Raw genomic sequence first — 15222 nt, 5'->3', positions numbered from 1 at the left:
TTCCAACAAAGTGTCAGTTAGTGTCAGAAGGCCCACCGCAATATCACAGTCCCGCTATAAGTCGCTGATCACCGCCATTACTAATAAAAAATAAATAAATAAATAAAAATATCCCATAGTTTGTAAACGCTATAACTTTTGCACAAACCATTTTTTTACCATTTTTTTTTATCAAAAATTTGTAGCAGAATACATATTGGCCTAAATTAATGTAGAAATTAGATTTTTTAAATTCTAAATGCTCCGAAAAAAAGCTATTACCAGCGTTTTTTTATCCAGTGATTTTTCCAGCTTTTTTTTTAACTTAAAGCGGAAGTAAATATTTCCGGCACGTGCCGGAAATGTAACACTCCCATTGGTTGTGCTCTCAACCAAACTGTCAAGCCATCCAATGGCAGGTGTCTAAACTGATCACATGTGCAGCATCATGGCAGTTGTAGATTAAACAGAGGCAAAGATGGCAGCTCCCTTGGCTGAAAACGATAGGGGGGGTTTACTTACACTTTAAGAAAAAAAACAAAAAACACTAGTGTGCATGGAGCCAAAAAGCGATCAAGAAAAAAAAAAAAGATTAAAGAAATAATGTAAAAAATAGAAAGTAAAATAACTAAGTAAAAACATTTTTTAAAGCGCCCCGATCCCTCCGCGCTCACACACAGAAGCGAACGCAAACGTAAGTCGTGCACGCATATGTAAACGGTGTTCAAACCACACATGTGAGGTATCGCCGCGAACGTTAGAGCGAGAGCAATAATTCTAGTGATAGACCTCCTCTGTAACTCTAAAGAGGTAACCTGTTACAAATTTTAAAGCGTCGCCTAAGGTGATTTTTAAAGTGATTGTAAGGGTTTGTTTATTTATTTTTTTTAAATAACAAACATATCATACTTACTTCCACTGTGCAACTCGTTTTGCACAGAGTGGCCCCAAACATCCTCTTCTGTGGTCCCCCGGCGGCTCTCGCGGCTCCTCTCCACATCAGTTAACCCCCTAGGAGAAGCGTTCTCCCGAGAGGGTTAACTTGCGGGCGCGCTCCCGAGTCCATCATTCGGCGTCCAATATACGCTTATTGCATTTTTTTTACCAAAACTATGTAGAAGAATACGTATCGGCCTAAACTGAGGAAAAAAATGATTTTTTGGGAGATATTTATTATAGCAAAAAGTAAAAAATATTGCTTTTTTTTTTTCAAAATGGTCGCTCTTTTTTTGTTTATAGCACAAAAAATAAAAACCGCAGAGATGATCAAATATCACCAAAAGAAAGCTCTATTTGTGGGGGAAAAAAAGGCCGTCAATTTTGTTTGGGTGCAACGTCCCACGACCGCGCAATTGTCAGTTAAAGCGACGCAGTGCCGAATTGCAAAAAGTGTTCTGGTCAGAAAGGGGGTAAATCCTTCCGGGGCTGAAGCGGTTAAATATACCTAGTGCAGACAGTTTGGACAGGAAACACATTAACCTTTCAATTTATCGTTCGTTCGGCAGAAAATTTCCAAACTTGTCTGTTTTTTTTCGGCTCAAAAATGTCCCAAACGATTATCGAATTTGTGCCCATTAACTGGCCAAAAAACAAATGAACTGTCTAAGGCTGGATTCACATCTATGCAGTTTTAGTGCTTTTTGCATTTTGCAGATTTGCACTACAGTCCATATAACATGGTTTCCTATGGAACACGTTCTGTAATGCAAATCTGCAAAATGCAAAAAGCACTAAAAATGCATAGGTGTGAATCTAGCCTAAATGACCGAACGATTTTTCGTATAGTGTATGACCAGATTTAGTCTGGCGAATCCGTCATTAGGATTTTAAAGTCCGTATCCTTGTTTGTTTCTTCCCGGGAGATCTAGTTCTGCTCATGTCTGTAGATCTGCTGTTACATGTATTGCCTTGTAGCTAAGTGTCCTGTCCTCCCTTGCAGCATTGTGGGCTGCACATGGAGGGTGTAACCTGGGTGTGATCAGACAGCCCTATCTGCCATTTCTTCCTGAACACAAGAAACCGCCTCTTACAGAAAGGAAGGTGCCTCACCCCTCCACAGACAGACAGACAGACAGCTGCACTACAAACTCTGCAATCTCTTGCACCAGCTTGTCTCTTTCTAAGGTAAGCATGGGGGCTAAATATAGAATGTGAGGTCTCTAGAACTTTCTGCCTTCTCCGATTAATCTGCAATGTCTGCTCCCAGCAGGATGCAGCTTCCCCCTTCTTGTGTTTCTAATTTACCCCCCTCCCCCCTTTACCCTGAGCCAAAAACACACCCTACAGCCTGAGATCTCTTAAACTTTTTACTATACATCCGTGTTTTAGGATTCTGTGTATTTCTGTTTAGGAAAAAAATCACTTTTGTTGCGATTATGTTCAAACTGCAGTGGTGTTTTTATGTTGCCATCCTGCTCCAATAGTGCATGTTATACACCAAGGCCTTAGTGTGTGCCTGGAGTAAAAACTGTCTGTGTTCCCTCATCTGACCAAATGGAATCAGGATTTTGGAAAGCTTGTGCTCTATTTTTTCCTAGCAGTTAAATCGTTTTTTATCGGTTTTAACGCTGGTTCACATTAGAGCGATTTTGACATTATTGTTATTATTATTATTATACAGGATTTATATAGCACCGACAGTTTGCGCAGCGCTTTACAACATGAGGGCAGACAGTACAATTACAATACAATTCAATACAGGAGGAATCAGAGAGCCCTGCTCGTTGGAGCTTACAATCTAGGACATGTCAACTCGGCGGCAATTGCTGGCAATGGCACCGTCCGAATTGATGCGATGTCGCATTTGCTGCGCCGCACCGATTCCCAAAAGTAGTTTCTGTACTACTTTTGGCAACTTCAGGGTGCGATTTCTAGTGACATCTGTGCAGCAACCCGCCCAGATGTCTCTGAAATCGCCAAAAGTAGTACACAAACTACTTTTGGGAATCAGTGCTGCGCTGCAAATGCAACATCGCACCAATTCGGACGGTGCCATTGCTGCCGATTTGACATGTCAACATCGCTGTAATGTGAACCAGGGCTAAAACTGATAAAAACCTGATTTAACTGCTAGGAAATAATAGCACAAGCTTTCCAAAATCCTGATTCCATTTGGTCAGTTGACATACGGGAATGAAATCGCGCAAGTTTAGCTGAACTCACACGATTTTATTCCTGCTACCGGTGTGAACCTGGGCTTAAACTTTTTTTTTTTTTCTCCTCTTAGACAGTACTACATTTTACACTATATTGTCAGAAGTATTGGGACGCCTGCCCTTACACGCACATGAACTTTTAAAGGGGTTGTAAATACTCGTGTTTTTTCACCTTCATGCATCCTTAATTCATGCATGAAGGCATAGCTCCCAACTGTCCCTGATTAGGAACAATGTCCACCTGTCCCTCGTTCCTCCTCAATTGTCCCTCATTTTGGTCTGATCTATATAGATGTATATAAAATGCACTTTTTATCTTTGAAAAAGTGTTTCCCAGTGCTAAACCTTTCATCTAAACTGCTGCATTTGTAAATTTTAAAAGCCAATATAAAGGAATAGTAGTGGTAAAATAAAAAAGCCCTTGTGGGCTTGTTAACCTTTTTGGTTAATTCTCCTTTTAAGGGGGTGTGTCCTATTGCACATACGTTTGCTAGTAGGTGTCCCTCATTCCCATCTCAAAATGTTGGGCGGTATGATTAAGGTGAAAAAACTTTTGACACTGCATCAAAGTAATGTGGGGGGGGGGGGGGGGGGGATAGAACAGTGAAATTCCCTGTAGAAGGACTATCATGTGGTGGAACCAGATTTCCCAGCTTGAAATTATAATAGAAAACCTAGGTATTAAGTATAAGCTGGGCTTAATGTAATGTAGAGCCCACTATCAAACATGTGGGAACCCAACTATGGGGGGAAAAGTGAAAGTTTGTATGAAGAGAAAAGGAGGAAACGAAGAGAGAGAAAAAAGAAGGAAGGGAGAATGTGCGAACGATCTCCACGCTCCAGGCTACTGACCCGCCCCTCACGGTGACTGGAGATATCTAATCCAAGGGTTCCAAACCTTTTGAAACCGATTTTGTTGGTCTCGAAGAATACTAGTTAATTTTTCATTGATCATGATCCAGGAAATGTTGTTTTTCACCTATGCCAAGTTTATCAGAGGGGTTTTCCATGCTCGCGCTATGGTGATCTTAGCTGCCAAGAAGATAAAAAAGATGAGGGATCTGAGGTGTCTGGGCAGTTCACTCGAAAGGTCAGAAAATAAGGCTGTCTTAACATTTTTAGATATGTCCACTCCTGTCACCGAATAAACAAAGTTACAAATTCTTATCCAAAATCTCTTGACTTTCGGACATGTCCACCTGGTGTGGAGCATTGTACCCTCTTGACCACACCCCCTGTAACAGAGAGGCGGTGGATTTTAGTTATCCGCGCCGGAACGAGGTACCATCTTGATAGTACCTTGTAATTCGCCTCTACCAGGGAAGTGTTCAAAATTCCCCTGTGCACCATGGTCGACCACTTGGACCAAATGTCCTCATCAATCGTCTTCCCCCAACTATTTATTGGCATTCCAGTTACTAAACTCTGTTTTTGTTTTTTTTAAATAACAAACATGTCCTACTTACCTCCACTATGCAGTATGTTTTGCACAGAGTGGCTCCGATCCTCCTCTTCTGGGGTCCCCCGGCGGCGCTAGTGGCTCCTCCCCGCATCGGGAAACCACCTAGTAGAAGCGCTCACCTTGAGGGTACCCGTGCGGGCATGCTCCCGAGTCCAGCTTTTGCGTCCATAGACACGGAAAGCCGGACTCGGCGCCCACGTCATTGGATTTGATTGACAGCAGCGGAAGCCAATGACTGTGCTGCTATCAATCTATCCAATCAAGAGCCGAGACCCTGGCCAGAGAGGGTGTGCACGTTTCCAGCGTGGGAACGAACTGGCTCAGGTGAGTACAACGGGGGGGGGGGGGGGGGGGGGTGTTGGGGCGCTGGGGGGCTGCTCAGTGAAATAATTTTTTTAACCTTGTATGCAATCAGGCAAGCCCTTGCACTACATAGTTGAAGGTAAATCTATAGGAAATCTAACAACAAAAGTTGTATAATGTGTATCCAGTCCTATGTCCTGTACGAACTATCAGATGATAAAAAACACTTTCGGATTGATCGTGCGATAGTCTGATCGTTAGTACACAGCTTTCGACAGCCGATCACGACAGCTCGTCCAACAATATCCGAAGGGACAAACACAAAAACTTTGCTCGGACAATAGGCCAGCGAACGACAATCGTTTAATCAGTACAGTATATGTCCACTAAAAATCGATAGACAAGCACCGCGCATAATCGAAAACACGAAAATAACCCGGAAGGAGATGGGAGAACGTAAACCATGTTCCTACCGCGAAAATGCTCCAACATACGAACAGAAAATCCGAACGAAAAAACGTGCGCAGATGATATGTGCGGAGAGCAATACACGACTATGCCTCTACAATACGAACGGAAATGGCCAAAAGGCGTGGCAGACAAAGGCCTCGCACGTATTTGACATCACTTCCGATATGTAGCTACACAAAGAGAAAAAAATAAGGTTTTCAAGAACCGTCCGGAAAAAATCGTACATTTCATAGAGTGCAAAATGCACTGTTGACTTCGATATTAGTATTACGCAACAAAATGCGAACGATAAGTCATACAATTATCTGATCGTGTGTACAAGGCCTTAGTCTGTAGTGTTCATTATTGAGTAGGTACACCCTTTGCGGCTATAACAGCTTCAACTCTTCTGGGAAGGCTGTCCACAAGGTTTAGGAGTGTGTCTGTGGGAATGTTTGACCATTCTTCCAGAAGCACATTTGTGAGGTCAGGCACTGATGTTGGATGAGAAGGCCTGATTCGCAGTCTCCGCTCTAATTCATCCCAAAGGTGTTCTATCAGGTTGAGGTCAGGACTCTGTGCAGTCCAGTCATGTTCCTCTACTCCAAATTCACTCATCTACGTCTTTATGGACCTTGCTTGGTGCGCAGTCATGTTGGAACAGGAAGGGGCCATCCCCAAACTATTCCCACAAAGTTGGAGGCATGAATATGTCCAAAATGCCTTGGTATGCTGATGCCTTAAGAGTTCCCTTCACTGGAGCTAAGGGGCCAAGCCCAACCCCTGAAAAACAACCCCACACCATAATCCCCCCCTCCACCAAATGATTTGGACCACTGGGGTTCACCCAATTCTAGTGATCGGGAACAGTGATCTCTATCGTATCCCAGGTAGCCCACCCCCCCTACAGTTAGAACACACTGAGGGAACACATTTAACCCCCCTAGTGTTAACCCCTTCCCTGCCCGTGTCATTTATACATTGATCAGTGCATTTTTATAGCCCTGATCAATGTAAGGTCACGTGACCTTAAAAAACCACCCGCTAGCGCCCAAAAAGCGCTGCAGAGGTGTCCGGAGCTGTTTTTAGCAGTGCTTCAGTGTGAAAGGGGTCTTAATAACATGCAACAGCATTCATGGGCATAACAAAATGCCAGGCTGGCATTTTTCTGCCCATATGCATGAGGCCCTACAGTTGTATGCTGACTGGTTGCTAAGCAACGAGAATTGTTGTACACAAGTAAGCTTCAAAAACGCTCACCGCTGCTCCCCCATTGCTGATTGGTTGCTATAAACTACATCTATGGTGTTAAACTCCAGGGAAATGGCGGCCCGCATTAATAACGTGGTGTTTCAGGTATTGGGTTGTAATTCTGTGACTACATACAAAGTTCTGTGTACAGACGGGGCTGTTTGATTTGGCTGCTTTACCACATAAGAGTTTACCTGAGTGCTATGGTTGTTCACCTTCACTTCCAGACACGTTTGTGAAATAACCTTTTTAACCGCTTCAGCCCCGGATGATTCTACCCCCTTCCTGACCAGAGCATTTTTTGCGATTCTGTACTGTGTCGCTTTAACTGACAATTGCGCGGTCGTGCGACATTGTACCCAAACAGAATTGACTTCCTTTTTTTTCCCCACAAATAGAGCTTTCTTTTGGTGGTATTTGATCCTCTGTGGTTTTTATTTTTTGCGCTATAAACAAAAAAAGAGCGACAATTTTGAAGAAAAAAGCAATATTTTTTTACTTTTTGCTATAATAAATATCTCCTAAAAATCTATAAAAAAAAAAAATCTATTTTTTTTCCTCAGTTTAGGCCAATATGTATTCTTCTACATATTTTTGGTAAAAAATCGCAATAATCGCGTATATTGATTGGTTTGCGCAAAAGTTATAGTGTTTAAAATAGGGGATAGTTTTTATGGCTTTTTTTTTTTTTTTTTTTTCTATTAGTAATGGTGGCAATCTGCGAATTCCCCCCCCCCCCCGTGATTGCGACATTATATCGGACACTTTTGACACTATTTTGGGACCATTGTCATTTATACAGCGATCAGTGCTATAAAAATGCACTGATTACAGTGTAAATGACACTGGCAGGGAAGGGGGTTAAACACTAGGGGGCGATCAAGGGGTTAAGTGTGTCCTATGGAGTGATTCTACCTGGGGGGGGGGGGGGGGGGGGGGGGATGGGCTACCACTCACATGACAGAGATCACTGCTCCTGATGACAGGGAGCAGTGATCTCTGTCATGTCACAAGGCAGAACGGGGAAATGCCTTGTTTACATAGGCATCTCCCCGTTCTGAGGCTCCGTGACACGATCACCGGGACACCGGCGGACATCAGGTCCTGCGGCCATGGTGTACGCGGCGGGCACGCGCCCCCGCCCCCGCTAAACTCCACCGATTAAAAAGGACGTACAGGTACACCCATTTGCCCACCGCTGCCATTGTGCCGACGTATATCGACGTGCGGCGGTCGGCAAGTGGTTAAAGGGTCGGTGCTTTTATAGTCTTGTATGTTGCGTTAACACACCTGGATTATAGCTCATTGAGTCATGCGTCTGCATGCGTTGTGTTAAAGCGGAACTACATTGTATCTGAGCACCACATACCAAAAATGCTATTTCATTTATTTTGAATATTCAAAGCAAACTCATTCATCTGTCTCTCTGCTTTATTTTGCTGAGAAATCACTTTGAAAACCCCTCCCCTAGCTTTTCCGTCTGTGGCCATCTTGAGTAAGGGCAGATAATTCATGTAGCATTTACTTCCTGGAATTCATCTGCCCTTAACTCATACATTCAGACAGGACTTAGCTGAGAAAACCCCACCACCTCTTCTGAGGACTTCTGGGATGTATGGAATCATTTGCTTAGGCCTGGAAACCAGGCTTTACTTTCCTATCTATTTACTAATGATGGCAGCTTATGAATTAAATATGGTCAATGTTGATTGAGAGACTGAAGTTCTGCTTTAAGGCAGCCCATGTATTCTGAATAGGCTGCCAATGGCCACGAATGGACATGCAGCAATTTTTACACCGCAGGGCACCACAACTCCCAGTACTACATTACCAGACATTGTGCTGTGTTGTAACTCATGTTGGAGCTGTATTACTTTAGTACATTGGGGTGGCATTCAAAAGCCATCACACTAATACACGTATGTCACTGCATCACTTTTTTTTTTTTTTTTTTTTTTTTGGGATAAAGTGTGGAATAATCAGAACCTCTGTCAGCTTTTTACTGCTGTCCATGTCTCCATTGGGAAGACAGAATTCTCCTTGCGACTATTAGCACTGAGACTTAGGCTGGGCTCACAGCAGGGGTCCGGTGCATCCTTGTTCACCGTTTCAGGTGCGATTTCAGCCCAAATTCTTGGCTGAATTCGCACCTGAAACAGGCCAAAAGACGCAAATTCGCACCGGATATATGTGAACCAGCTTCATAGAGAGCCGATCAAAATCTCCTGCGAATTGGAATGCGGAGAACCCGCATCCAATTCGCAATGGTGGGAACCCAGCCTAAAAGTGAAAGAACGTAGAATTTTGAGTTTCCACCAGAACAAGAATAACAAAGAACTCTTCCATTGGGGAAAACTGTTCTGGAGACAACTGACCCCATTCACACTAATGCGATTTTCTCTTGCATCTTCCATCGATGGAAATCACATTACTCTGTATTGTGCCCATTCCCATCAATGCAACAGGGTGCAGTGCAATTTTTGAAAAGGTGCAGTGTAGTGTGTTTTTTTTGGCTCCATAGACTTCAATGGGAGCGTGCATGAAAACGCATGTACATGCATTTTTGGTGCGTTTTGTGTTTAACGACCAGTCTCCTTTCCCTACAAAAAAAAAAAAAAAAAAAAAAAAACCACATGTAAAATCACATGATTATGCAGCAGTTCTAGTGTTAACCTAGGCTTAAGCCCCAAACACATGGGCCGAATGTCGGGAGACATTGGCTGGTTAAAAAAAAAAAAAAAAAAACGTCCGACATTCAGGCCAGTGTGTATGTCGGTCTGTCGGACGAGCATGCGGGAAAACCAGCAGCCGACTGACTCCTAATCAGCTCTCTCAGCCAATGGCGGAGAGCACTGATCGGCGCCCCCTGTCAGAACACAACTGCACAGCGGGGGAGATCGATATACTAACTTCGTATAGTTAGTACAGCGGCTCCAAGCGCAGCCAAATTTTTTTTTTTTTTTTTTTTTTTTCTTTCGTTCAACCTGCTGGGTTGAACGGGAAAAAAACCAAATAGTGTGTACCAGGCTTTAGATGGAAATAAAGGGGGAAAAAACTGCGCTCAGTCAAAATATTAATACAGTAAATAAATCAAATGATGAAAAATGATAAAAAAATGTCCAATGAGCAGCAGCTTATTGTGAGATATGCACAAAAAGAATATGGAAAAGAGAAGCTGCGCTGCTTGAAGGTTTTGTTCAAACAATTGCTTGCAGGTAACGGGTAATAAATAACAGTTCAATTCTGATCGAAAACAAACACCAAAGTGAGCTTGATCAAACAAAACGTGCCACCACCTTAATAAAAACCTGCTTACCAGCTGGCAAGCAAAACCAGGCAGATGGCTTGAGCCCAGCCAGGGCCTTTGCTTGTGCAGAAGATCATCTGGTAAGCTGTAATTTGAATGGCTGCATAGATATTCCAAACGCTTCTGGCGTTGTACGACTCTGATTTAGAGGCCCAGTACCCCAGCCATGCATAAGGAAAAAAGACCATCCATAGCGTAATATTGCCTCAAACAATGTTTAATATTAAAAAAAAAAAGTATTGCACTTACATATAAAAGGTTAAAATCGCGCATATACAGCAGAGCCGGCCGGCTACAAACAAGAACCCGTCCTCCTAAGGAGACTGTGTGGTGACGTCAGCACGTATCCCCTCCAGACGCTTTTCGTCATATGTGACGTTGTCTGAGGTCTGGTGATTTGTATATAAGGTGGTGGATCAGCACGCTACCTGTTCCCCCATTGACAACGTCACATATGACGAAACGCGTCTGGAGGGGATACATGCTGACGTCACCACGCAGTCCTCCTTAGGAGGACGGGTTCTTGTTTGTAGCCGGCCGGCAATACTTTTTTTTTTATATTAAACATTGTTTGAGGCAATATTACGGTATGGATTGTCTTTTTTCCTTATGCATGGCTGGGGTACTGGGCCTCTAAATCCGAGTCGTACGATGCCAGGAGCGTTTGGAATATCTATGCAGCCATTCAAATTACAGTTTACCAGATGATCTTCTGCACAAGCAAAGGCCCTGGCTGGGTTCAAGCCATCTGCCCGGTTTTGCTTTCCAGCTGGTAAGCAGGTTTTTCTTAAGGTGGTGGCACGTTTTGTTTGACCAAGCTCACTTTGGTGTTTGTTTTGGATCAGAATTGAACTGTTATTTATTACCTGTAAGCAATTGTTTGAACAAAACCTTCAAGCAGCGCAGCTTCTCTTTTCCACTTTAGATGGAAATACCCTTCACTTTGTAGAGATATCCTATCGCTTCCTATTATGGGATGATTTACTAAAGGCAAATAGACTTTGCAAGTGCAGTTTTCACTTTGCAAAAAATACCCCTTTTGCCTTAACCCAAAATGATGGACTTTGTTTACTTTAAAGTGTGTAGAAACCCAAAGACCCCCCCCCCCCCCCCCAAAAAAAAGCGGTTAAAAACCGTGTTGCGACACTTTCGAAGTGCTGCCCTTTCATTGCAATGGGCAGGGGTGTTTTGGTAACGTACAGTGCTCCTGATCCGCCCCAAAGATGCTGCTTGTAGGACTTTTTTTTTAGGGCTGCAACTAACGATTATTTTCATAATCGATTAGTTGGCCGATTATTGTTTCGATTAATCGATTAATCAGTTAATAAGCTTAAAAAAAAAAAAAAAAAGTGTGGTGTATAATTTAGTTAATATGTAAAGTTTTAAAAAAAAGGCAATTTATTCTTAAATATCTCTATGTAGTGGTAAATATAAATAACTATATGGTTAGGGAGCAAAATATCTAATCCACTCTGAGAATAACAGACAGAAGAGATATACTATTAGAGGAGATGTACTGTATATACTATTAGAGGAGAGATATACTGTATATGCTATTAAATGGTGAATCTGGTAAATATCATCAGAGTCAAAGATCCAATTTTTTTTATTTAAAAAACAAACAATGTCCACCTTCAAAAGAAAAATGGCATTTTAAGAACGTTAGTTCGATTTTCTAATTGTTAGTGGGGTCAAATCAACATTCATTTTCAACCATGGTGACAATTTGGAAATAATAGAAAACTTCTTGGTCAAAGGAATTTTCAGACGGTGTATATGGTTTTCCTTCATTTTAAAAACAGAATGTTAAAAACAAGTGAAAATTTCAAACATTCTTTCATTCAGTGAATGTACAAAGATTTTTTGTCTGAATATTCTCGTCTGAAAATTGATCCGTGTGGCCAGCAATAAGGCTCAGTACACACCTATGCAGTTTGCTTTTGATCTATTTCTGCAGTGCTTTTTGCTGTGCATTTTGATTTTTTTGCACACGTGATTTTGCGGCGATTTGCGTTTTTGCATTTTTTTTTGGCCAACTTGTTTTTGGGCAGATTAAAAAACACAAATTTCTGCAAAAAACACATTACATGCTTTTCTGCAGCTTCTCCATTGAAGTATATTGAACCAAAAAAGCACCATTTTGCGTTAAAAAAAGTCCCTGACCCTTTCCAAATACGCAGCGGCTAAAAAAAAGCATAGATGTGAACGCGTTCCATAGGAAACCATGTAAAGGAACTGAAGGGCAACCAGGTCTAAGACGTTTAGTAGCATAATGGGGTTAAAAAAAAAAACCTAAAATTAGCTCTTTATAGTACAAAAAAAGCAGATAATCACTACTGCAAGGGGTTCATTTTTTTACTGTAGAACTGTGAAAGTAATAGTTACAGTAGTGATTATTTGCTCTTTTTGTACTATAAAGGGCTCATTTTAGTTTTTCTTAACCCCATTATGTTACTGACCGATTAATCGATTATGAAAATAGTAATCGATTAATTTCATAATCGATTAGTTGTCGATTAATCGATTAGTTGTTTCAGCCCTACTTTTTTTTTAACGTCCCGCAAGCGCACCGTTCCAGTGTGAAAGCACCCATTCCAATGAATGGGAGGCAGTTTTCAGGTGCTTTACAGGCGCTATTTCTATTGCTAAAACGCATGAAAACTGCCTCAGTGTGAAAGGGGTCAAAATCTAGTTTTCAATATATTTAGCATCATGCCTCACTGTATACAGATTTCAAAGGCTGCGTTCACACCTGGGCGTTTTTGAATCGCCGTGATTCTGCCTGCGATTTCACAATGCTCTGCTAAAATGACGCACAACTCGCATTTCAGATGCCATTCGTTCTAATGGCACCTAAAAATGGTGAGCTGTTTTTTTTTTTTTTTTTTTCGGGCGACACACTTCACGCGATGCGGTTTGCCGTGCACTGCATTTTTAGGTGCCGTTTAATAAATGACACCCGAAATATGCTTTGTGCGATTTTGCATTTTAGCACAATGTTTTTATTTCGCTGGCAGAATCTGTGATTCCGATTCGAGACGCCAAGATGTGAATGCAGCATTCTGTCATTTTTTTGTGAGTCTGTTGCAAAGTTTCTTACCTGGAAATCCTGTTGGTAACAGCACTTCCTGTCACAGGCTGACAATGCTAAGCCACTGCCTCTCCATTAGCAGCAATATTGCCTGCGAGCTTTACTTGGTTATTTTCTAATCCAGTAAGCAGAGTCTAATGGCCAACTGAAGGAGCTTGTAAGACAGACTGACAACGTTGCTGCTGCTAATTACGAGGCAGTGGCTTAGAGTTGTCATCCTGGAACAGGAAGCGCTGTGACTAACAGAAGCAAATAAATCGTTAACTGGATCGCTGGTGTTAGTGATTTGTAGCAACCATTAATCTGTGCTACAAACTCACCCGAACTAGACTCCAGTACAAAAATGTAGAACAGTGAGGTGGAAAAAAGTATTTGATCCCCTGCTGATTTTTTACGTTTGCCCACTGATAAACGATCAGTCTATAATTAAAATTTTAATGGTGAGAGACAGAATAACAACAAAAATATCCAGAAAAACGCATTTCAAAAAAGTTAGATTTCCATTTTAATGAATTAAGTATTTGATCCCCTATCAATCGGCAAGATTTCTGGCTCCCAGGTGTCTTCTATACAGGTAATGAGCTGAGATTAGGAGCACTCTTTCTTAAAAGGAGTGCTCCTAATCTCAGCTTGTTATCTGTATGAAAGACACCTGTCCACAGAAGCAATCAATCAGATTCCAATCTCCCCACAATGGCCAAGACCAAAGAGCTGTCCAAGGATGTCGGGGACAAGATTGTAGACCTACACAAGGCTGGAATGGGCTACAAGACCATTGCCAAGCAGCTTGGTGAGGAGGGTGATAACAGTTGGTGCGAATATTCGCAAATGGAAAAAACATAAAATAACTCACTTTCCCTCGGTCTGGGGCTCCATGCAAGATCTCACCTCGTGGAGTTTTAATGATCATGAGAACGGTGAGGAATCGGCCCAGAGCTACACGGGAGAATCTTGTCAATGATCTCAAGGCAGCTGGGACCATAGTCACCAAGAAAACAATTGGTAACACACTACACTGTGAAGGGCTGAAATCCTGCAGCACCTGCAAGGTCCCCCCCTTCTCAAGAAAGCACATGTACAGGCCTGTATGAAGTTTTCTAATGAACATCTGAATGATTCAGAGGAGAACTGGGTGAAAGTGTTGTGGTTTGGTGAGACCAAAATCGAGCTCTTTGGCCACAACTCACTGTTTTTGGAGGAGGAGGAATCCTGCCCAAGAACACCATCCCTACAGTCAAACATGGAGGTGGAAATATTATGCTTTGGGGTGTTTTTTCTGCTAAGGGGATAGGACAACTTCACAGCATCAAAGGGAAGATGGACAGGGCTGTGTACTGTCAAATCTTGGGTGATAACCTCCTTCCCTCAGCCAGGGCATTGACAATGGATCATGGATGGGTATTGCAGCATGACAATGACCCAAAACACACGGCCAAGGCAACAAAGGAGTGGCTCAAGAAAAAGCGCATTAAGGGCCTAGAGTTGCTTAGTCAGTCTCCAGACCTTAATCCCATAGAAAATCTGTGAAGGGAGCTGAAGGTACGAGTTAAAAACCATTGGCCTTGAAACCTTAATGACTTGGCGAGGATCTGCAAAGAGGAGTGGGACAAAATCCCTCCTGAGATGTGTGCAAACCTGGTGGCCAACTACAAAAAAAGTCTGACCTCTGTGATTGCCAACTAGGGTTTTTGACACCAAATACTGAGCCATGTTTTGCGAAGGGGTCACTCATTAAAATGCAAATCAATTTATAACTTTTTAAATGCATTTTTCTGGATATTTTTGTTGTTGTTCTGTCTCTCGCTGTTAAAATAAACCTTCCATTAAAATTATAGACTGATCATTTCTTTGTCGGTGGGCAAACATACAAAATCAGCGGGGGTTCAAATACTTTTTCCCCTCACTGTACATTGCAGTCCTTGGTTATGGTAGCTGCATTAGTTTTCATTCTGCAGGCGTTTTTCATGCTATGAACATTTTTCAACAAGTACAGAAAATACCTGTTGATCTTGCCAGAAGTACAGTGTCCTTGATGATTTTCCTTCAGTGTACCTACAGAAAGTTAAGTTACCATATTATTATTTTTTTTTTTTTTTTTTACTGTAAATTGCCAATCCTATCATCCAGCATGTAATAATAAGTCATTAATTTGCAGTCCAGTAAACAGACTGCAAGAGGCTTATTGCAAGTCAAAGTTGGGTACCTACACTTTTTAAGCGAATAC

General features: G+C 42.1%; 1 protein-coding gene across 1 annotated transcript in view; it reads left to right on the top strand.

The window, feature by feature from the left end:
• Positions 1-1922: 1922 nt before the first annotated feature.
• The window catches only part of CPNE1 (copine 1), a gene marked incomplete in the record, with an annotated part of 50893 nt that continues 37593 nt past the window's right edge, over positions 1923-15222 (top strand). The window contains 1 exon segment of the mRNA XM_073606566.1: positions 1923-2103.

The sequence above is a fragment of the Aquarana catesbeiana genome, linkage group LG12 (genome assembly GCF_042186555.1).
Source record: "Aquarana catesbeiana isolate 2022-GZ linkage group LG12, ASM4218655v1, whole genome shotgun sequence".
Classification (NCBI taxonomy): domain Eukaryota; kingdom Metazoa; phylum Chordata; class Amphibia; order Anura; family Ranidae; genus Aquarana; species Aquarana catesbeiana.
Note: the sequence above shows the minus strand (reverse complement) of the source record. Positions and strands in the feature narration are given on the sequence as shown.